Source organism: Cydia amplana, chromosome Z, assembly GCF_948474715.1.
Source record: "Cydia amplana chromosome Z, ilCydAmpl1.1, whole genome shotgun sequence".
NCBI classification, from domain to species: domain Eukaryota; kingdom Metazoa; phylum Arthropoda; class Insecta; order Lepidoptera; family Tortricidae; genus Cydia; species Cydia amplana.
In genome coordinates this window covers 20437692-20462381 of record NC_086096.1, presented here as the reverse complement: position 1 = coordinate 20462381, position 24690 = coordinate 20437692, and the positions used below count along the sequence as shown (strand labels likewise).

The following is a 24690-nucleotide window of genomic DNA, read 5'->3' as shown; positions in this document are numbered from 1 at the left end:
AATTAATAAAAAAGCGTAATTGTTTAACATAGTTGTTTATTTTACTTTACTCAGTATAAATCAACACATCGAGAATTTAAAATACGTACTGATAAGCATGATCGATATTTTAACAAAAGGTCATTCAAGTAATCATCCCTTTCCAGCTGTAGTATGAGTTAAAACAATAAGAGGCATGATTTCTTTCGGATATAATCATGGTTAATGGCTTTGGTTACCTCACTCAAAGGAAAAGATTTTATCGCAAAGTTTCAACAATAATAACTGCACTATACCTACTGTTGTAGTAATTAATAAAGTTTTGATACAGTTTGTGGTATTTTGAGGTGCCAATCAATTGAAATAATTTCAACGTAAACATGATCCTAGACATAACTTGACACTTCTTGTCATGGAACACATGTCACTGCATTCGCCGTGCATCGTATGATATCGGAGTGATTCATGAAATGTCATGCTCGCTCTCTGTTTCTCTACTTGAGATTAATTAAACTCGCTCACTCTCTGAATAAAGGTTTGTTCACAAAGAAGCGGTAAATTAATATGATTTAATTTGTACTGAAATAGTAGTTTAATTAAAATATATAATTGGACCCATGTTGATATAACATTATTTACTCGTACTGTCGTCAAAAATACGTGATTTAAATCTTTCGGGTTATTAAATCCCGCGGTGTATAAAATGAAATGATGCATTAATAAAACTTTAGTTAATTAACAATATTATATTAAATCATTAACAACTTTGACAGCACGATCTCTTCGCAGGTAGGTGCTCTACAAGGAGTTTATATTACAACATTATTTCCAAGAAATAATCTCTCATTGTTACGAAAATGTTGGTAGGGTGGCTTTAGGTTACTTTTCGTTCATATCGTCTTGGATATGGGTGAACATGGTGTTAATACACTCAGTATCAATCAACCTGTAAAGATATTGTAGCCTGGCCTTTTCTCGAAAAGTCTTCTAGAAAAATTTACGCTCATGTCGTCTCGGATATGAGTATATTTGGTATCAGTGCATTCAGTATAATATCCTGAACACAAATATATGAGATGATCTTAATTGGTTGCAGGAGGTCTTTGGAGGTTTATTATAAAATACTGGAAGGCACTTTAGTTTGTCAATACATTATTTATTATTTAATTTATAAACTTTATAAACACAACATTACATGACGGCGTTTGGAAGTAGAGCTATTGACATTCTCAAGTTTGAATTAAACATCATTCAAACTTGAGCTTCTGTATTCAAATTAAATGTGTCAAGCCAGTGTCGATTGCATATACACCCTCTACATACCAACACACCCCCTCAATCGACTCTGCTTGAAGCATTAATTTACAGCGCTATTCTTTAGTTAAGACAATATTCCAATAAATAATTTCATATAAGTACAATAACCAGAAAAAACATAACACATCCTGTATATTTCCCTCATATTACATCACCCTGTATATTTCCAACATATTACATCACCCTGTATATTTCCCACATATTACATACATGTAATCCCCATTCAACAAATACATTACAGTAAATTCTCATTCAACAAGATAAGTATTCAAATATTCCTCCACTCGATACGTCACCACAAATTATCTATAATAAACGTTTTATTCTTCCACTCTTTAATAAATCCTTTATTCTCCTGCTCGACTCATCAACAATAATCCTCTTCTATATTTCCTTTATACTCCCACTCGATTCTTCCATACTAATCATATTATATAAAATAAAACCTTTATTCACCGACTCAACTCTTCAACATGACTAATAATCTATACCTAATAACAATTCTAATACCAATTATAAAATATTAAAATACAGACTTAGAAACAAAAAACTCAAGGATATTTATCAGAAACGATGTAAAATGTACCTATTAAAGGGAATGTTACTCTTCTTCTTTTTTTGGTGGATGAGGTTAAATAATGATTCAGTTACACTTTCTACACTTACACCCCCTTAAGTGAATCATTATTAAGCACCCCCTCAATTTTGAATACACTTTGTTTCTAGAATCCTTGATCCTCAAGTTTTCTTTCAATAAGTATATATTTCTGTATTATAATATAAAAGTTTACACACCCTATAAAAAACTTACATACTACGATATAATATAAAAGAAAAACCCCGACATTTATTCGAAATAATTATTAACGTTCACTTTAGCCCGCACTTATACTACATTGTCTACACTCAATAGCTCATCTTATCACTTATCACTAAAACACTAATCTTCGTTGACATTTTTCAAATTTTACAGCTGGTAAACTTTTCGTTAGTATATCAGCCAGCTGTGATCCAGTTGGACAGTATTTTACTGTAATCTGATTCTCGTCGATTTTCTCCTTTAGATAATAGTATTTTACGTCTATATGTTTGCTTCTTTTTCCCATGATTCCTTTCTTCATAAGCCAAATCGCAGACTGATTATCCACTCTCATCTCAACTTCGAGTTTTTCTTTGGTTATCTCATAGATCAGATCCCTTACGAACAGTAGTTCCTTACAACATTCTGCTGCTGCTATAAATTCTGCTTCTGTACTGCTTAATGCGACTACTGATTGTTTTCTTGAGCTCCATGCCACTGGTCCACCATTCAGCCAAATCACAAAACCAGAAGTGCTGCGTCTAGTGTCTGGATCTCCCGCAAAATCCGAATCACAATAACCCCTGAGAACTTTATCATCTTTACTAAAGTGAATCCCTTTTTCTGCTGAACCTTTAAGGAATCGCAAAATTGTTTTAGCATTGTTTAAATCATTTAAATTTGGAGAATTTTGATGCCTCGAACAATAACCTACGTGAAAACTAATGTCTGGTCGCGTTTTATTCGAGAGATATAACAATGACCCTATCATCTCGCGGTAAAGCTCATGAGACTTTGTATCAACTTTAACAGATGGATGTTCTTCTATCATAATTGTTGGGCATTTACATTCTTTTGCATTTTCAAGATTAAATTTTTTAATGATTTTCTCACTATATGTCTTCTGAAAAATTTTAATCCCCTTCTTATCTTGCTTTATATCCAAACCTATATAATTAGTTACTTCATCTAAAATTCTTAGTTCGAAGGATTTTTGAATTGTATCTATTATATGCAATAGATCTTCTTCTCTTTCTCCGAGTACTAATCCGTCATCGACATATACTGCAAGGATAATTTTCCTTTCACCTTCCATGACAAAGATGCATTGATCAAGTTTCATTTGTTTAAAACCCATCTTTGTTAAGAACTCTGTAAACTTGATATTCCACATTAGTGGAGCTTGTTTTAAACCATACAAGCTCTTGTTTAGTTTGCATACTTTGCCTTCTTTGTCATTGTAGCCTTTAGGCACCTTCATATATATACATTCCTTCAAGTCTCCATGTAAAAAGGCCGTTTTCACATCAAACTGCTTCATCTTTAGACCTTTCGCTGCCGCAATTGATAATAGAATTCTTAAAGAAGTAGTATTGACTACCGGACTATATGTCTCATCATAATCTATTTTGTACTTTTGTTGAAAGCCCCTTGCAACTAGTCTGGCTTTATACCTACCATCAGACTTGACAGTAAAAATCCACTTGCTAGTAACTAATTTCCTTCCTTTTGCTTCTTGTTCATCCACAAATGACCACGTCTTATTTTCTTCAAGTGATTTAATTTCTTCTTCTATAGCTTGTTTCCATTTGTCCTTTTCTTTTGATTCTATTGCCTCCTCGTAGGTCAACATCGATGCTTCAGTGTCATAATTCATTAAATAATCTTTATATCTATCGGGTAGTCTACGTTCTCTGGCAGGCTGAACTCTTCTATTTTCATTATTATCACTATCATTATTTCGATTACGATTACTTTCAACTCGATTTTCAACTAGTTCAGTATCAACAGGTTCTTCATTTCCATCATAGTATTCTTCATTACTTTCTTCTTCTTCTACTTCTCGGTTTGTTTCACTTTCATTTATTTCAACTTCATTTGTTTCATTGTTATTTGTTTCATTGCCATTTGTTTCGAATTCATTTGTTTCTACTTCATTTGTTTCATCTTCATTTGTTCCACCTTCAATTGTTCCACCTTCAATTGTTTCACCTTCAATTGTTTCACCTTCATTTGTTTCGTCTTCATTTGTTTCGTCTTCACTTGTTTCACTACTCAATCTTCTCAAATGAATATCGCCTTCTCGAACACTCTCCATATTTCTACTACTCATTCTTTTTTCTTAACATTTCACCTTCTCGACCTTCATTATTGTTGACTCTACCACCTTGATTTTCTTCCTGTCTATTAACTTCTTTATTTTGTGTTGTGCCTTCTCTAACCGTCTCTTCATTCTCTTCGAATATCTTCCAAAGACCTCTAATGCTTTCATCATTTTCTTCATTTAGATATATACCTTGCTCGTCTTCATTTATTCTTACATCCCTGGCTCTTACAATTGTTTTCGTTTCATCCACCCATATTTTGTAACCATTTCTGATATAGCCAATCAGAATTCCTTTATTACATCTAACTTCTAACTTTCGTACACCTGAGTTTATTTTATAATAGGCTGTTGAACCAAATTTTCTTATATGCGATACATTTGGTTTGAAGCCAAACCACATCTCAGCTGGAGTTTTGTCTTTACCTTCGGTGGGGCTTCTATTTATTAGGAAGCTGGCAGTTGTAAGTGCTTCGCCCCATAGATAGTTTGGAACACGGCCATCGAATATTAATGCTCTAGTTCTCTCTAACAGGGTTCTATTCAGTCTCTCCGCTTTTCCATTCAGTTGCGGCGTGTAGGGTATTGTTAGATCTAGAATTATTCCTTTAGAGTTGCACCAAGACATTAGATTATTGTTCGAGTATTCGCGTCCATTATCGCATCTAATTTTTCTCACTTTTGAATTGAAATGATTTTCCGCTAAAGTCACAAACTGTTTTATTTTGTCAAAGGCTTCACTTTTAAAAGTAATTAAATAAACGACACAAAAATGTGTAAAGTCATCTAGGAAAGTAATAAAATATTTTTTGTTATCCCAAGTGGGAGTTTCTATTGGACCGCAAACATCCGTATGAATTATTTCCAAAGGGAATTTAGCTTGAATTCTATTGTTTTTGAAAGGTTTTCTAGTCATTTTCGCTTTGACACATATTTCGCAAAAATGTTCTTGATTTGCCCCCCCAATTTTAATACCGTTTACCAATTTAGCTAGACGCGGCACATCCGATACGTGACCGAGCCGGCGATGCCAGATATCGACATTCTCGGAGAACAATACCTCTCGAACGATATTTGCAGAAAATTCTGTTTCATAGAGACCGTTTCTAGTTTTATAACCAGTAAGAATAATATTATTATGTTTCTTTACAGATACCTTATTTCCAGCGAAGAGTACAGATGCACCGTGATCAGTGATTGAACTTACAGATATCAGGTTTCTAGAAATTGCAGGAACATATAGTACATCTTCCAGTTCAAAACCATTTGTGTTGACTGTACCTATTGCTTGAGCGACGAGGTTCTCTGCATTGGCACATCTTATATCTACATTTATATTTTCTGTGGAATTTATGATATCATTATTGTAAAACATGTGGGAAGAAGCACCTGAATCAATTATAGCTCTAGTACTAGTCGTGTGTTTTATGTGTTCACTCACCAGGCTGAACGTACGGCAAAATCTTTCAATGTGTCCCTTCCTATTACATTTCCTGCATATTTTTGTAGAAAAACATTCACTGGAAGTGTGTCCACTTTTATTGCAAATGGTGCACTTTTTATTAAAGCAGAATCTCGCAATATGACCTGGCTGATTACAGTTAAAACACTTCTTTTCATTACTTTTCATGGCCTCTTCTGTTTGTGGATGTATTTCTGAGGGACTACTATCAAATAGCTTAAGTTCTTTTTGAATACGTTCAATGAGAGTATGTATGGTTTGATCAGATTTTGGAGTTACCTCCCATACAGTTCTAAAGAAATTTAAATTAGCTGGTAAGATTGTTAAAATCTTTTGTATAAGCATGTCATCATTTATTTTATTTGTGGTAGACTGTAGTTCGAAACACATATTTTGAAGTTTGCTAATATCCTGAAGTATATCTCCGCTGAATTTATAGTTGTAGAATTCAATTACCTTTAGGTGGCTGTCTTTTTCCACTTTGTAATTAAAGACAACATCTAACTTATCGAAGATATCCTTTGTAGTTGAGCAATTAATAACATAATGTAAGATATTCTCATCTATTGATTTTAAAATAAAATATTTAGCCTTTGCGGCTTTACCTTTATCTCCGCTGTCTTCTCCAACTCCTTTGGCGTCCAGAAATAATTTTGCTAATTTACGCCACGTAGGATAGGAGGAATTTAAATTCAATTTATTTAGGCAGTCCGAATTCTCCATCATTTAAAATTACGTACGGTTTACTGAAACGTCAGTCTGGTTGCTAGCCTTATTTTGTAAACAACTCCGTTGCTAGGCTTATCTTCTGAAATATTTGTGTACGAAAGCTGAATCGTTTTCCTGAAACACTAAAATTACTTATTTTACTTTATCTTGTGGGCTCCATAACCTCTTAATTGGTTGCAGGAGGTCTTTGGAGGTTTATTATAAAATACTGGAAGGCACTTTAGTTTGTCAATACATTATTTATTATTTAATTTATAAACTTTATAAACACAACATTACATGACGGCGTTTGGAAGTAGAGCTATTGACATTCTCAAGTTTGAATTAAACATCATTCAAACTTGAGCTTCTGTATTCAAATTAAATGTGTCAAGCCAGTGTCGATTGCATATACACCCTCTACATACCAACAGATGACAAGCGCGAAAGTGGTGAGGGTAGTTGCTATGACGCAAAGTTTTTACCATTTTTCTTTTAAACATACCATGTGGGGTACCAAATGAAAGGGCCTTGTGAGTAGATCACAAATATATAACACACTGTAACACTTTTACTACTTAATCCAACAAATTATTTGAAAACGTTCAAAAATTTCACAATGAGTTGAATTCCAACTGCTCTAAATTGACTAAGATAACTTGATCCCAAGTTTCCTTGCAATTATACGTAATCGAGGGCCAGGCTCATACTAGTTCTCATGTCGCGATGCGCTAACGGTAACAAAAACTAAGCGTTACGAATTGCTGACATTTGCTTCTTTTAGTTTCACTCTACTCAAGCATCGGATGACAGGATCGTTGAAAAGGGACAAACATATCCTTTGACGTTACGTTACTCTTCTCGTGAATTGTCAAATTTTAAAATTCGAAATTAGCTTTGGAATTTGTCCGGGTGGCTATTCGAAGTATAACTTGGTGGACGGTACTTACTAACCAAATAAGCTTGAGATCCAGTATCATAGATAGTTGTAAGACTTCAAGGGTCTATTTATATCTGACTGTGCATCCTGTATTCTAAACGTTTTGTGAATAGATATAAAAATTGACACCTATCATTTTTCACATAAACACAGACACTTTATGCATTGAATTATTAAACCTTAACGCAATGCCATAAGTCATAAGGTATATTTTCCTAATACACCTTGATGCTAATTCGAACTTTGTTATAAAAGATGTCATTTTATATCATTCGCGCGTGCATTTCACTCGTACTAGATGAAATATGTATTGGTGCGAGCGAGACGGTTGGGCGAATGATAACAAAATGATATCTTTTTGACATCTTAAACAAAGTTTGACTTGGCCTCTGTGGAAGCCTGGAAATACAGCATACTTCATTGACTTTTTATGCTGGAAATTGATTTAATAATTGCGAGAAAAATAAGTATGTTATTCTTCAATAACTTGTACAGTTACTGTCAAAAAACTAGAAGTGTCCATTAATTGTGTAGAACATTATTTGCTGTTTGTTTCCAATATCATGCTGCTATTCTGCGAATATAGCAGTTCCTCAGGCAGATAAATTAAACATGATCGAAACAAATACTATTAACCACAATAGTAAACTTTTCTCTCAGTGTGGGATATTCTCGGTCATGAAAAACTTACAAAGTTATTGTTTTTTTCATTAAATCTATAATTAATATTATTGTCGGGAGAAATTCTGACCGTGTAGTCGTGTAAGCTTCATAGCCCATTCTTCAAAAAATCTCTAGTGTGAAATTACTGTTTAGGTAGTATAAAATATAAAATAAAAAAAATGTTATTTCTCAAAAACGGGAACAGATATCAAGTTGTTAATTCGCAGCCGGGTATTCAATATGATATATAATTCACCCGTGTAGAAACATTTGATTGTGCAATTAATGTAACTTTAACTTTATATTGACTCCACTAAAATTACAAATATAGAAGTTGTATATCCAACTAATAGAAATTGCAAAAGTCAATTTGTTCCTATTAGTTGACTCTCCTTGTCCCCGGATTAAGTTTTATTTTTGTAATTATAAGTGTATTTTTGTTAGTTTTTCTCTCAGTGTAACGGACAGACATTTAGAAAGGCAAATGTAGAGCTGCAAGACGAAATGTTAAGCCTCGCAGTGTTTGAGATTAGCGAAACAACGTTATCTGCGTTTGTGCGGGTAAACACTGTGTTTACTTTTCGTATTTCCGCATAAGCAGTGTAAATGCATTTGGTGCCGCATGATTCATAAGTATACCATAAAAGAAAATGAAAAACAAATCATTAAACTATCTCATTATTGGGTTAAACACTTTGTATGAACATTTAAACATACTGGAATGGGAATTATATCTGTACCATTGACAAAGATTGAAATCTCTAGTATAGTGAAATTTTGTTTGTATGTTAATAAAAGGTCCTGTTTTCACAAAAAATACATTAGCACTTTGAAAATTATGTGTGGGTATTTTATAGGAAATTTTCAGGGGGGTGGACAGGCGAACAGAAACATCAGGTTTCTTGAAGCCTGGGAGAATTACTACAAGACTCAGGAGTCAAACTGCTGTCTAACAATTATGCATACGACGCTCTTCTAGAGAGGCTATTCGTCTACTTCGTATTTTTTGCGTTGTCCATGAATATACAACAATACAATACAGTTTACCACTGATTTAATTAAATTAATATGGCATCATTTCCTGAACTCGGTGAAGGACGACCACTGCATGTCAAAAGGAAAAGAGTTTTGTGTAATACAAATATTTACAAGAGAAAGTTTAAAACACCCCTACCTAAATAAAATCTTACCGAAAATCACTCATTACAGTAGACAAATTCAACAAAGAGGTGATGACAACGATTTATAATCTTTATGCTGTAGAAGGAGTTATTAATATGTACAACTAATATTAAATAGGTACTTACATAATTCATTATGCATATGCGGTTTTTGCAAACTGTACATAACTAACACTTAATAGTTACAGAATACAGCGACATCTAACAGAAGCGAATTGAACTATTTGTAGAGCTTTCCCACGACCTGCCTTTCATCGACGCCGAGAGAGCAGAATACTGGAAAACCAACTTTATTTTACCGTTACATATTACGCTAGCGCCTACGCGAAATGTTTCAGAATGAAGGTTCGCCCATTAGTTTGCTATTTTGCCACCGGTTACACATATATTGGTGTTGAGATTTGGATTTTAGAAGTGTTACTTCAGTCCGCGCTCGTCCGCGCTTTCGTGAAAACGTGCAAGGAAACTGTTGACGCTTAGGAGAATAAATAAAATAGAATACTACATATAAAACAATAATGATAGATAAGTTTCTACTTCTGACAGTTATGTGCTGATTGATAAGCTAGGTTTTAGGAGCTTTAACTAACCGAAAGTATAATTATTTTTATGTACTAAGCCAGGAACTTATTAAACAGCATAAACAAGTGAAAAGATCATGACCGGTGTAATTTAAAATATATGGACACCACGGCAAAAATGTGTGCAGCTTCAAAAAGGTAAAATAAATATCTCTATGTGTTTTAATTGGATTTGTTATTGGATTTCTTAATTTTTTTTAGTATATCAGCAACCAAGTTTTTTTATGTACCTATTATGAGTATTTGCATGACCAATGCTTTTTGTTAGTTTACATATTTTTGCTATATTTTCTGTGTTTTACTTCAAGAAAAACACTGGCTGCCATGCGAACTACCTATTTATTTATAATATGAACAGCCAATTACTGAAGAACGAGCAATGCGAAATTAGAAATTGCACCTAGTCTATATACTTAATTTGTCAATAACTATGTGTATTGTGTAAAATTGTAAAAATCATTCATCGCTTTGTGATAAATTATACCTAATAAGTGCTACTAAGAATTAAAAATATTTTGAGTCTTTTTACAAAACGCTAAGTGAAAAGCTAAAAAGCGCAGTAAGATCTTTTATTCTGCGATCTTCATCTTTTATTTTTTATCTTTTATTTAACTTGCCCTGTTAGTACCTAGGTATGTTGGTGCCTATGTTATTTTGTTAGTGTGGATCAAATCTTGGAAGCTAAATTTGACCCACTCCCGGTCTTCGATAGAGCTGAAATTTTGCATACATATGTAAATCGGATGACAATATTATGAATATTATGATGACTTATGAAGCTGATATATTGATGCAGACAGAAGGTGGCCATGGGAACTCTGTGATGAAACAATGCAAACTAATTGTGTTTGGGGTCAAATATTTTAAGTTAAAATCCTATACGTAGTAAATTGTTAGTAAAGTTACAGAGACACTTCAAAATATGCCTTAATATAAAATAAAAAAATAAAATATCAAGTCACCTACCACTATTCACTAAAACGAAACGTTCGAAAGAGATGCAAAACTGGGAAAAGGTGGACGTGAGAATAATGCGTCGTGCCTCACGGAAATATTCAATTTGACCATATTTTCTGTCTGGGAAACTAAAAATGATAGAAATGCCAAAGTCAGCTTATTAGCAGGAGAATGCGCTATTTATTACCGTTACGTTAAATTGTCATTTTGGTCGGATGTTCACATCCGCCGTTGGAATTCGTGTCTAGATATTTTCTCTTTCATTTTTCTCCTTTATACTTACTCGAATATATAATTATTATCTTTATCTACGGGTGAAAATATTCATGAGTCATTATTTTTAAATTTCCTTTCTAATTTGCGTTTCAAATAACTGACTCAATATACCTAGTCAATGTTTTACACAAAGAGGAAAATATTCTTCAGTCTTAACAAAGGCCTTTAGCCGTCGACTCGCGGATATTGGATATTATTAAAATCGTTGTCCCTAATATAATTAATTATGTACCTACATTTGTGATTATATTCTAAAACAAAGAATCTTTTTGATTGATTTTATTCTACGTTTACCGGAAACCTTTTAAGAAGTAAACACGGATCCAGCCTATAATTTTCTATTCATAAATATTGTTTCGAACCTTCCCTAAAACTTTCTCAACTTTCAATTACAATTAATTATATTTATTGATGAATTTGTATTTTTCGCTTAATGATTCGATTTTACTATTAAAAACCGGCCAAGAGCATGTCGAGCCATGCTTAGCGTACAATATGCATAGGACATACGAGGGTGATTTGAGAAGTAACTTGTTTCGCCTACGTATAGATGGCGTTGGCGTCAACTCTGTGTGTGTTGATTTAGTTTAGGAACTAAATATATTTAATCTGTGGCGTCATGTCATTTTTGGCGGGAAATTGACTTTTGACAGTAGTTCAAACAAATGTGGTCTCACTTACGCGGCAAAATGGAGAAAATTGGAATTCGTGGAGTTATTCAGTTCTTTTTTTTGGAAGGCAAAACTGCGAAACAAATCCATGAAAGGATTTTACCTACGTTGGGTAGTTCGTGTCCTTCCTACGAAGCGGTTCGACTTTGGGTAAATGAGTTTAAGCGAGGCAGGACAAGCATTGAAGATGCACCTCACCCTGGAGCCCCGAAAACGGCAGTTTTACCCGAAGTCATCGATAAAATCCATGATTTAGTTTTAGCCGACCGAAGATTGAAAATACGCGAATTAGCTAAAGCCACAAACATCTCTTCTGAGTGGGTTAAAAATAAATTACACGTAACTACTTTCCTCTTCTATTTTTTTTATTTTACAAGCTTTTATTTACTTTCACCTGACCGTTGTCTGTCTGTAATTAAATCTTGCAAGTTAAATTTGATCCACTTCCCGGTTTCCGATTGAGCTGAAATTTTGCATACACATGTAAGTCAGGTGACAATGCAATATTATGGTACCATCGAGCTGATCTGATGATGGAGACAGGTGGCCATAGGAACTCTGTGATGAAACAACGCAACCTAATTGTGTTAGGGTTTTTTAGAATGGTCTCGATGAGTATTAGTTGTCTATCGTAAGGAAAGTACAGTCAGCGATAAAAGCTTGTACCAAAAATGAAATTTTTGCCAAAAACTTATTTTTTACGTTAAATATTGTACACTGCAGTGTTGGCCGAACGTTAATTGCATTGACCATTAACCAGTACAAATTGAACCGCATACCGTAACGAAGGATTACAGTTTAAGGTTCTATTTATATGGTTAATGGTCAAGAATAGTCAATTGCATTAACGTTTCGGCCAACACTGGTACACTGTATGTTGTAAAGCCTGACCAGGAATATATGATCAAGCGCCATGTTACGGAATGTCACTGAAACTAATTTTTTCATTCTTTACTGAACTGTCGCCCTTCGTGAGAATAACAGCGCCCTCTTGAAAATGATCATATATTACTGGTCAGGCTTTACCTGGTACAGAAAAGTTTTTCAGTCGTAAAAATCAGTAAGAAAAGAGTACTTACCATTAATATTTTATTTTAGTCGAAATAATAGTATTACAAGCGCAACCGGTCACTATGCGAAGCAAGTATCAAAGTAAAGATCTCTGTAAGTCTTTTAAATCCCCGCAGATGATCGAAAACAATTTAAAGATGAGAAGCCATCGTGCGGGATTAGATAGAGGAAGGACCTAACTTAAAACATCTGTTGCCCCATTCTATTCGCACTTAAATCGTGCCTATAAAAGTACAAAACGACCCCCAAGGGACTATCTCGCAAATTGTTCCGGCGATCTCTAGTCCGACCCAAAAGGATTTACTTCTGATGGCCAAGTGAACCTTAATTATATAATTCGTAGTTTCGTTTACTTTTTCCTTGTTTCTCTTTTTGTTCTGTAGCTTTGTCTGTGATTACCTACTGTGTTTCATCATTATTGTACGTTATGGTTATTTAGTTTATCTTTATTTTTGGCTACTTTCAACATTGGTTTTACTCAGCAAATTCATAATTATTACGTCAAAAGTCTTTGTTTGTACTTTAGGACTTTTTTCTGGAATTTCTGATGATTCTGATGAAAAACAGAGCGGAACTCTTCAAGGACGCTTGGCGGTAAAATATGTCTTTTTCCGTAAGTTTCTTAAGCAAGCAAAGTTTTTAAATATTTATTTTGTCAAGGTTCAATTCTGTTCTGATGAAGAATTGAGTAAACTCCTCTAATCTTGATGGATTCAAATCCAGATCTAGAAACATATACTTATACCCGTAGCACAAACGTTTGTAAGTAGTATTGAATTAAAACTAATTTTTATAAACAAACAAATCTTATTTTAAAATGTATATTCTGACAATACAATAAAAATGTCTTCTACTTTTTCCTAATCAGAACACGATACCGAATATTCCTTTTTTCTACTCCCGTACTTTTATTTGTCATTTAAAAGGTCGTACACACATCTTTAAACCCCTATGTTATAGTTGTCAAGACAAGTCTTTAGTCTATTCCCCAAAAAAGTATTTGTGCATACACGCAGTATCTTTTTGGTACTTTTACGATACTTAGTGTAATCACCACTTAAAAAATATTGTATGAAATACATTGTTGCCAACCTAATTTTAATTGTCATCTCTGACAGATGAGTACTAACTAGTAGAAACAGTAAACTTGCTTCAGAAGTCAGAAACGTGCATGTGACACCCGTAATATAGCAAGATCCATAGACTACGAACACCGCTTAGCGTTGCTTGTTAGTCTCCATAGGCTACTGTGGCCAAAATCGAGAAAAAAACTGTCCAAAATTGTAATTTAACTAAGAGCAAGTACCAGGGCCTCATGAGGTACAAGAAGGTGTCGCTGACCAACCGGTTGTGGGGCGCGGGGCGCGGCGGCCGGGTCGCGTATCTTAGCTGTATACTTTTGGTTTGTTTACCTACATATATGTCCTATATGAATCCACTTGTATTTTTTTTTTCAAAGTAAGTGCTTGGTCGTAGAAAAAGTATTGTATGCAACCTTGTTTAACTGAGTCAAAAAATACTCGTGGCGTCTTTATTAACAATTTTCGGCTTCGCCTCAAATTGTTACTCACGCCACTCGCCTTTTTTGACCCCTCTTAAACAACGGTTGCATAAAATACTATAAACGGATTTCCACTATTTATGTTACATCCTATAGATTTTCATTAAAGGTACTCAGAAGGCCTAGTGTGTTTATAAACATTTCGTTGAAATTCCTGAGATGAGGTATACGATAGTATTTATGATGCTATTAAAATGAATACAAAAAGGCCTTGCGAGCCTTTTCACGTCGTTATCCATTCCTCGAAGCCGAACAGAAGCATGGCGAACTATTTTATTTTTCGAATGCCACTACGAAACAAGCAGTACATTGTCTGAAACTCCTCAGTTAGCATACAAATGTTTGTCTTACCCACGATCAAATGGTATGTCCCTAAACAAAGATCTACGCGAAACTAGAAAGACTAATTAAATGTTTTCAAACTCTTACAAGTCTTAAACCCCTGATTTTGTTTTAAAGATAGGTACCGCTTAAAATAAATGTAATTGGTGCGCTTTGAAAACGAGTACAACGTTTTTAGGTACCTTTTAACTAGCGATGTGACGAGTCCACTTTTTTTCAATTCGAATCATTCGAATTGATTCGGCCGCTGATTCGAATTCAAAATCGAGTTGACTCGACTCGACGATTCGCGTGGTTCGCGACAAGGTCACAGGCACAGGCGCGGAGCGAGTTGAGACGGCGAGTTACGCGGCAGTTGTTGTAAAAAGAACCTTCAGGGCACGGAATTAAGGTTTATTTTTGAATGGCCATACTAGCAGTGAACTCGAGTTGGGATACTTGGAATGGCGAATCAAGCGGCAGTTGTTGTAAAATGAACCTTCGGGTCACGGAATTAAGGTTTATTTTTGAATGGTCATAGTACCAACTCGAGTTGAGACGGCGAATCGAGCGGCAGTTGTTGTAAAAAGAGCCTTCGGGCTACAGTATTAAGGTTTATTTTTGAATGGCCTTAGTAGCAGTGTGATAGCGTTGACTCGGCTCGGCGAGTTGTTCGCCGAGTTAGCTAGTGGTCGAGTTGATTCGAATTGCCCATAGTCTTGATTCGAATTAACTCATCTGTAGGCTGATTCGAATTAACTCATCTGTAGGCTGATTCGAATTATTCGAATCAGATAACTCGACTCGCCCATCGCTACTTTTAACTAATAAATAAAGTATCGTCTTATTTTGACCAGTGTCACATCATATTTATTCAGTTCACTAATCGAAATTAAGCAATAAATAAGTAATGATACCTAGGTAGGTAGGTAGGTCAAAATAAAATAATATCCAAATTACGTTAGGTAGCATTTGTATAGTGATCGTTAATTTAGTATAATACCAATTAAAATATTATGTTAAAATAAAAACAACATAACAAAGTAAACAACAAACAATGCAAATAAAAATAAATTATAACGTCAAAATGTCACAATAGTAAAAGTATTCAATTTTAGTACTACGAGTAGACAATTGTCAACAAAAAAGTGATTCAAAACCTTTTGTCCGGGTCTGCCTAAAACGCACTCTGACTAATTCGCGTTATGCCTAAACGTCATTTGAAATTCGCTGTTAGACTATGTCGGCTATTGTCTAATTCTTATATTACCTATTTCGCAATCTGACCCAAACGTAATACGCCTAAGTCGCTGTTTGTCCATTTCGCGTTAAGTCTAATTATCAGTTAGCCTAAAACTCGTTACACCAATATCATAAATAACGTATTTAATATATTTCTCCATACGAACTCCTATCACATTTTACCTCTTCACTGGCCACTTGAAACTGAAGTCATTCAAAATTACAGTAATGAGTTATAACATGACGTTTAGTGCCAATCTTTGTGTGCAGTCCGCGTTGTAGGTACCTAATAACGAGATAATTTATTTTACTACCAATGGATACAAACGAAAGTGTTGTATTTGTAAAAAATAAAAAAGGCGGCTATAATTTACTGTACAGTGGATTCCAATATACAAAAAACTGTTCTAACGTTGACGGGTCCTCGCTCTGGCGGTGCGGTAACCGAAATCAATGCAGTGCTTCCATAAAAATTAATTCCAACAATGTGGTGTTGCGAGTTGTTGACCACACATGCACACCGAATCACGCGAAAAATGCAATTTCTGTATTAATCGATGCTTGTAAAAAGGATGTGTGTAAATCCTTTAGACCCGTGCCGAAAATTGTAGAAAAGGCAATTTTGAAGCAACCCGAACTGCTTGCAAGAGAAGGTATAAACGAGGCAGCTATTTTTAAAGCCAAAAAGGATTCTTTGTACAGGGCTAGACATAATTTTTTGAAAGTAAAACATACCAAAGTTACTTTAAATGACATAGTGATACCAAGTATCATAGCTGAAAAATTTCTCGTTTGTGATGACGGCGACGGATGCAATAAGATTTTGATTTTTAGCTCGCAATTAGCCATGAAAACATTAAAGGCAAAAGCAGACTCGCAATTTTATGGCGATGGGACATTCAAATCAGTGCCATTATTTTTCCAGCTATATACGGTACATATAAACTTGAACGAGGGCAACAGCGACACTGTGAATATTCTGCCAATAATATATTGTCTGTTGCCGAATAAGACGTAGGAAACCTACGTAAGGCTCTTCCAGCTAATAAAAAATGTTTTTGGCATTGAATTTAAAAAATTCACAACCGATTATGAAATTGCTCAGATTCAAGCGTTAAAAGCCGTTTTTCCGGAAATATCATTAACAGGATGTTATTTCCATTATTCAAGAGCTGTTTGGAAAAGAGCCGAGAAATCAGAAATACTGAGTACAGACATAGGAAATACAGTAGCTACACTTTGTGCTAATTTGCCACTTGTTCCATCAAATTACATATCCGAAGTTTGGCAGCAAATTAAACAATTACCACAAGGTAGAAATCAGGTAAAAGTGAATAAGTTTCTATATTCTTACCTGGAAAAATACTGGATCAACGAACTTAATAACATAATTAGTTGTGCTAATGAAATCCACCGAACAAATAATAGCTTAGAGGGATGGCATCGCCGTTTAAACTCTCGAATGAAGTGCAGGCCAAACTTCATCAATTTTTTGTGGAAATTGAAAATAGAATCACAATGGCAGAATCTAAAACTTAGACAAAATCTCTTTGAAGGCAACTCAAGAAGGAAGTTGGATATAGTATTTAACTCAAGGTATAACAAAAAATTAAAAAACTTGCATGATGGGGAAATTTCAGCCTTTTATTTCTTACAGAAGATGTGCGACATTAAAAAGGAATTATTGGGCCATTATAATAATAATTAATTATAAAAAAATAAGTTTATGTTTCGTTATTTGTAGAACAGATAACAGATAACTTAGTTAATTTATAACCAAGAAGCTGCATAATATTATTTATGTTTCACAGTTATTTTTTATTAAAATTATAAACTATGGAAAGTCAATGGTCTTATTCCCTTCTCTTACTAAATACATTATCCTATAAACATTATCCTATAGACATTGATCGAAGTTAATTTTTTAAGGATTTGTGTTTTTTTGTCCATCACCGTCCACTGTAGGGTATTTTACTTTATGTGTATGCGTACTATGCCTGGAAAAGGATGATCCCGTACACATTCGTCACTTTTCGACTAAGTTCCTAAAAACGCGTTTATGTATTTTTAGTGCACTTTCGTCAGCAGTGACGAATCTGTACTCAAGTTTAATTTCTGTATGTTTTTGACACTAGTGACCAAAACGAACTTACAATAAATTTGGGTACATTTTCGTGTGCAACAGACAGTCGTTTTATAAAGTGACGAATCTGTACTTAAGTTTTCATTTCTGTTTGTTTTTGACACTAACTTAGAATATATTTTCGTCTGCAAAAAAAACATTTTAGCCTTTTTGCCGTCAGTTCTAAAAATAAAGAGCGTGCCACCTACACCAAGCAACCTTTTTGGTTAGATATTTTACAATCTATTATCGTTGTTTTCTATGACAGTGACGCATCAGCTTAGGCAGAATACACGATTTTCTTACAAAAATTAATTCAGTATGAATAGGTTTAGCGGATCCCTTAGGCGTGCATATGACGATTCAAGTAGATGCGTTTTCAGTGGATGTCATGTAAACGAAAATTTAATTGAAATACCCGACATGACAAAAATGGAAATTCTTTTGGAACATCATTTTTATCTTCCCCCTAAAAGTCGGGTATGCTTTCAACATTATACAGAAGGAAATTGGATCAATTTAGTGGAGTCTGCAGATAACCTTCACGACTTTAATCAAGTGTATACAGAAGATATTCTACGTATTTTTCGAATTGTACTGCAAACTTTGAACTCTACGGTGCAATCAATGGTGAATCAGTTACAAAATTTGTAACTGATTTACCAAGCTTTGTTTATGGGACTCACAGGGACCTCAACTCAACAAGTCTACTTCCCTGCGAGAAACCAGTCACTAAAGTGCGACTTTCCTCACTCCAGGGAATGATGAAAGTCGCACTTTCGTCACTCCCTAGAGTTATTTTCTGTTTTGTGTGTTTTTCCAAATTATATTCTTGAATGTAAATAAATGTGGTTAACTTTACTTGATTTTGTTTTTTAACCTTTAATATGTTCTTACTACTGAAGTGAAAAGTTACATATTGTGATAGATGTCATATTCAACCTTACTCCACTTCACTTCCACAGTCATGGCTGGAAATAGATTTATTATCTTGCTATCTAGGTACTTCTTGTTTATGATTATGATTAATGATGACATAGAATTGTCATATTTTCATTGCTCGTTTTTACAATATCGGTTACTGTTGCGAATGCAAAATAATAATTATAGTTGTAAGAAATGGATTGTGCGGAAATTTTTATAACGCCTGGTAAAAGAAACAAAGATTCTGTTTTTACTAATGGATACAGATATACTTTATCAAGAAAAAATCTAGACGGTACGACAAGATGGAGATGCGAAAAGCGAAATTTGTGTAATGCATCTATTACTTTAAATACAAATCGAGATTCAATCATAAGACAGTCTGAGCATTCAAAACATTGCACCGCCAATTTTGAGAATGTTGAATTCGTAAAACAATTTGAAATCTGTAAAAAAAGAGTAATGGAAGAATTTACGCCCATACAGCAAATTTTTGAAGACTGCATGCTACCACTTCTCGACAAGGGAACACAATTTGTGCAGAATATACCGTGTTTTGAAGAAAAAAAGACAGGATTATATAATTTAAGAAAACGTCATAACAAAATAAAAAAAACTTAAATTTACGTCTCGGAAAGAAGTGGAAATACCGGAAAAATTTAAACCAAATCTATTAAATGAGGTTGATGACGGAATGTTGATCTTTGTGAGCCGTAATACGAGAGGAATATTTCAAAGGGCAAAAATAATTCTAGGCGATGGAACATTCAAAATTGTACGGCACCCCTTCAAACAACTTTACACATTCCACGCAGACCTGGGTAGTACTTCAGAAAAAAATGTTATAGTGCCCCTTGTTTATGCAATCTTGCCAGACAAGAAACAAAAAACATACGAAAAATTATTGATGATTTTAAAAGAAAATTTACCTCTGTGGAACCCATCAATTTTTAAACTCGATTTTGAGATCGCGATGTCTAACGCTATAAACAAAATTTATCCAGATAGCAAAACATCCGGCTGCTTCTTTCATTTTACGAAAGCGATTAAAAAGAAAGCTAAAAAATTAAAAATTAATAAAACCAAAACGGGAAAAACATTTATAAAATGCTGTCAATCTCTATGTCACCTACCCGAGGACTTGATCGGAGAAGGATGGTTGTCCATAGTCGATATGCTGCCGAATAATATGAAAACAAACAAGTTTATGGATTATTTTCTGGATCAGTGGCTATTTAACGACTCAATAAAAACATTCAGTTGTTTTAATGAACGCCATATTACAACCAACTCAACCGAGGGTTTCCATAGCCGGCTTAATAAAAAGATCCCAAGAAAAGCAAGTTTATTAAGACTTATGCATGGCATAAATAACGAAATTAGGATAAACGATATCAAAATTATAAAAATACAATCAGGCACACTTAAGACCGAGAACCGCAGAAAAGTCGATGTAGAAACAACAAAACAAAGAAAACATTTAGTTGACTTGTTGCTGAAAGGTAAAATTAATGTAAAAACATGCTTGACACGCTTAAGTCGGGTGTGGCGTGGAGCAAAATGATTGTTTACCTACCTATAAATTTATGACAGAGTTTGAAGTAATTTAGTTTAATGAAAAGTAATGTTTATTTTCATTAATTATATAATAAGGGTTAATTTTAAAAGTGTTTTATTGCAATAACCACATTTGCTAGTATCTACCTACCTAAAATACTTTAACCCTTTCGCCGCCAATGGCTTGATATGAAGTCACAGCATTTCGTGCCCCACACGCTACTACTTGATATCAAGTCACTAAATTCAAAATAAATTGAAGGGTTAAATAAATAAATTGTAAAAATATCTAATGAATTTTATTCTAAGTTCGTTTTGGTCACTAGTGTCAAAAACAAACAGAAATGAAAACTTAAGTACAGATTCGTCACTTTATAAAACGACTGTCTGTTGCACACGAAAATGTACCCAAATTTATTGTAAGTTCGTTTTGGTCACTAGTGTCAAAAACATACAGAAATTAAACTTGAGTACAGATTCGTCACTGCTGACGAAAGTGCACTAAAAATACATAAACGCGTTTTTAGGAACTTAGTCGAAAAGTGACGAATGTGTACGGGATCAAAAGGATTAAAGGAAATAAAAATAGTCATCATTAATAATAACTTCTTTAATTAAATAGGTATACCTCCCAAATACAGGGTGTAATCTAAAACGTGATACAAGATAATCAAACCTGAATCTTTTCATGATTTTGAACAACTTTTACTATGGGGTCAGCTTTGTAAATTAACAATAAAAAAAATCTTTGCCATACATTTTTGTCTACCTCTCCTTGACCATTTCTATGGAACAGCTCAATTTTTTTTTAATATTACAAAATTGACCCCATAGTAAAAGTTGTTCAAAATCATGAAAAGATTCAGGTTTGATTATCTTGTATCACGTTTTAGATTACACCCTGTATAAAAAGTAAAATTAACATACTTGAAATTATATAAACCGATCAATCCACTACCTACACAATATCGCTCACCATGGCTGACACCACACCGTTAACCATATTTAGTGCAAACCTAAGGAGATCAACGATTGTCTCCGCGTGGCTGGTGTCAAAACTGGTGCAGTTGTTAGGCGACTCCAAAACTTCAGTCCACTCTTGTTCCCCAACTGTGCAGTGATAGCTACAGACTTGCGTCCTGCGTGAGATTAGAAAGTTCAGCCGGCACAGGAAGTTAATTTTTATTATTTTGGAGACTTCCCCGAAGTCATTTTGAGGGCATGCGGGAAAAACACATACACCTATAACTTCGGGTGTCCGTAATAATCCGAAATCGTTTGCTCCAATGTATCCTGCCATTTTGCTGGGATTAGCACCTTAATACTCGTACGCTGTAATATTTCAAAGTCTCTCGTAGCACAATCAAGCAGTACTTAGTCAGTTTGCAGAAATCATATCCGTTGAAGTCAAGAACTGACAATAGTTCTGACAGTTTAATAGACAGTAGGTACCCATATCCATTTTACTTTTAAAATAATTGGTATAAAAACTTCTTTCAATCATGACTTAAAAAATGCTCTCGTGTCAAATTCGCTTTTAGACCAATACGTAATAAGTCTTATTCTCACACTGACAAATTCGCTTTTGCACTAAATCTCAATACGTCCGATTCTCAATGTGCTAAGTTCGCTTTAGGACAAAAACTCATTACGCCTAAGTCTTATTTCGACTATTTCTCAATTGGTCTAGGCATAACGCGAATTAGTCAGAGTGCGTTTTAGGCAGACCCGGACAAAAGGATTCAAAAATAAAATAATGAATTAATAAGGAACAGATTCGGATTTTGAACTAGACATCTATTAGATATCTATTAGACATCACCAAGATACGACAACGATATTTTTAAGATCTAACCTGTCAAATTTGACATTTCCGCAATTCTGGAGATACTCTTGAACGATTTCCACAATGTCTAAAACGTCTCGTTATGTATTTTTAGATCTCAAAACAATTTTAATACGATAATTTAACGTAAAAGTGACATTGGTTGCCCGAATTGAGCTGCAAAAGATAGATAGTTGAAATCTAAACTACCAGGTATCTAGTACATACCTATCGTATACGCTCTTCTCTAAAACGGATCTTGTTTTCCGAATACCGCGGTCATACTATTAATATATAGTACGCATCAATGTCGATAATAGTAATTTATAAAAATAATATTTTGAAGCATGCTTCCCTACTGTTCCAGCGATACTACTTACTTATTTAGGTCGTTTTAATAGGCGACTTACCAACCCGATACTGTCTTAGTTTGCTATGTGAGGTTTCGTTTTGCAAATTATTACGTTTGGCTCGCTTTCCTACTTTTACTCTATTTGAGCTAGTTCGACATTTCTAGTAACTTTTAATCAAGCTGTGCTGTATTGCTACCCAATAGCCAGCCCTGCTATTCTATTCCGCGACACTGCGATGCCTCGAGGCCTAACGATGAATAAATTTTCAATTATCCCTCGTTTCCCTTTAACTTTTTCTTTAGCAGTTCAACCGGCTAAGCATTTTTTATATTTACAATTGTTACAATTTTGTGTAAAAATATTTTTAATACCTATAAACAAATCCCAGAAGAGGAAACTCTACATATGTAACTACTAAGATATCAAAAGATACCTAACTAACATTATTATATAGCCCAACGCGTCACATTTCGGTAAAAATGGAATATCAAAAAACAAGTTGAAATTAATTTTTTTATCTACGGGATACAGCTATAGTTGGGCAATATAATAATACAGCTTTTAAATAGACTGGACGCCGAACCTGATATGAGACTGATGAAAAATAATAAGCAGTTTCATATTACCCATTAGATATCTGTTTTGTTCTCATTTATATATTATGTAACCGTTACAATGTGACATTATTGTTACTAAAGTTTCTAATACGTCATGCATGGTTCTTTAATTTTCTCAGTAGGTACCTAATACTTAATAGTACTGGCGTAATGAAGTAAACAGTAAACGGGCCGGGGCCAAGTTTATAATTAAGATTCTAAACTACATAGGTGTTGGTAATTGTGTCGTATCTGAATTTTCAATTCGATTTTCTTAGTCGTTTACATAGTGCAACTTCAACAACCACGGTTCGGTTTGAAAGTTGATTCAGGAAAATTTGAAACAATCTCGAAAGCGAAAAGTTATAACGAGTTGTAAATACAATTTTCCTATTGCACCCCGCGGCTGTTTTATTCTTTATGGTTCAAGGTAAAGAAACATTATACTGATTATTAGAAAATAAAACTTTATATAATTTTTAGCTTGAATTGAAAGAATATAAAGTGCGCATATATAGCACATATGCGCAACGTTTGAAACACAATAACTTATAAACTATTTCACTTTTGTATATATTAGGTTCAGTGTTTGTGGTAAGCGAGCCCCATTAAAACTTATTTATTTCACTCGCAAACTAAGACTTACGCAATCACAAAAATACAATTCGGAGTTTCCAATGCATGAAATAAAAGCTTGCGTGTGAAATAAACAAGTTTGAAGGAAACTTCAGAATGCTAGACAATTTACTTGCAGACTCCACTTGCGATGGTGAACGTATTATATATTTTTATTCAAACAGAACCATGACAACTATCTCTGTAGGTGGTTCTCATACGACAGCAAAACAACTAAATCGTACAATTATTTATATGTGGAAGTTATTAAAATCAAGAATTGCCGATTTTTCGCCAATCAAGTTCACCAGCATGGTCATTGAACCAAATGATAAAATAAATTAGTACCTACCTACATTGTTACCGAGGGCTGGAAAGAAAGGCATTTTCTGACGAGGCACTAACTTAACACATTGTTATCTTATCACTAAGACTGAAAAAAAAAAATGTGATAAATGCGGTTTGGAGTTGACTGTGAGCCATATTTTAATTGAGTGTTTATCATATAAGGAAGAAAAAGAAATTTGTAAGTTGCCTAACAACTTAAATGATTGTTTAAATGATGGATATTTACATGTACTTAGATTTATAAGATTAATTGATATATATAAAAAATTGTAATTCTCTTGTGGTCGCTAATGACCTTGTTGTTAAAAAGCGACCTTAAGTAAATTAATATAAAAAGAAAAAAACACACATTATACTGATTATTAGAAAAATAAAACTTTATATAATTTTTAGCTTGAATTGAAAGAATATAAAATGCGCATATATAGTACATATGCGCAACGTTTGAAACACAATAACTTATAAACTATTTCACTTTTGTATATATTAGGTTCAGTGTCTGTGGTAAGCGAGCCCC

At 34.0% G+C, this 24690-nt stretch overlaps 2 protein-coding genes across 4 annotated transcripts in view; both read left to right on the top strand.

The window, feature by feature from the left end:
• The window catches only part of LOC134660830 (inactive ubiquitin carboxyl-terminal hydrolase MINDY-4B), a 125267-nt gene extending 107599 nt beyond the window's left edge, over positions 1-17668 (top strand). For all 3 annotated transcript variants that reach the window (XM_063516659.1, XM_063516660.1, XM_063516658.1), the window contains one exon: positions 17658-17668. The gene's annotated coding sequence lies outside the window, so the exon portion shown is untranslated. The remainder of the gene's footprint in view (positions 1-17657) is intronic.
• Positions 9349-24690, top strand: part of LOC134660848 (neuroligin-4, Y-linked-like) — a 44967-nt gene continuing 29625 nt past the window's right edge. Inside the window, exon 1 of the mRNA XM_063516694.1 lies at positions 9349-9872. The gene's annotated coding sequence lies outside the window, so the exon portion shown is untranslated. The remainder of the gene's footprint in view (positions 9873-24690) is intronic.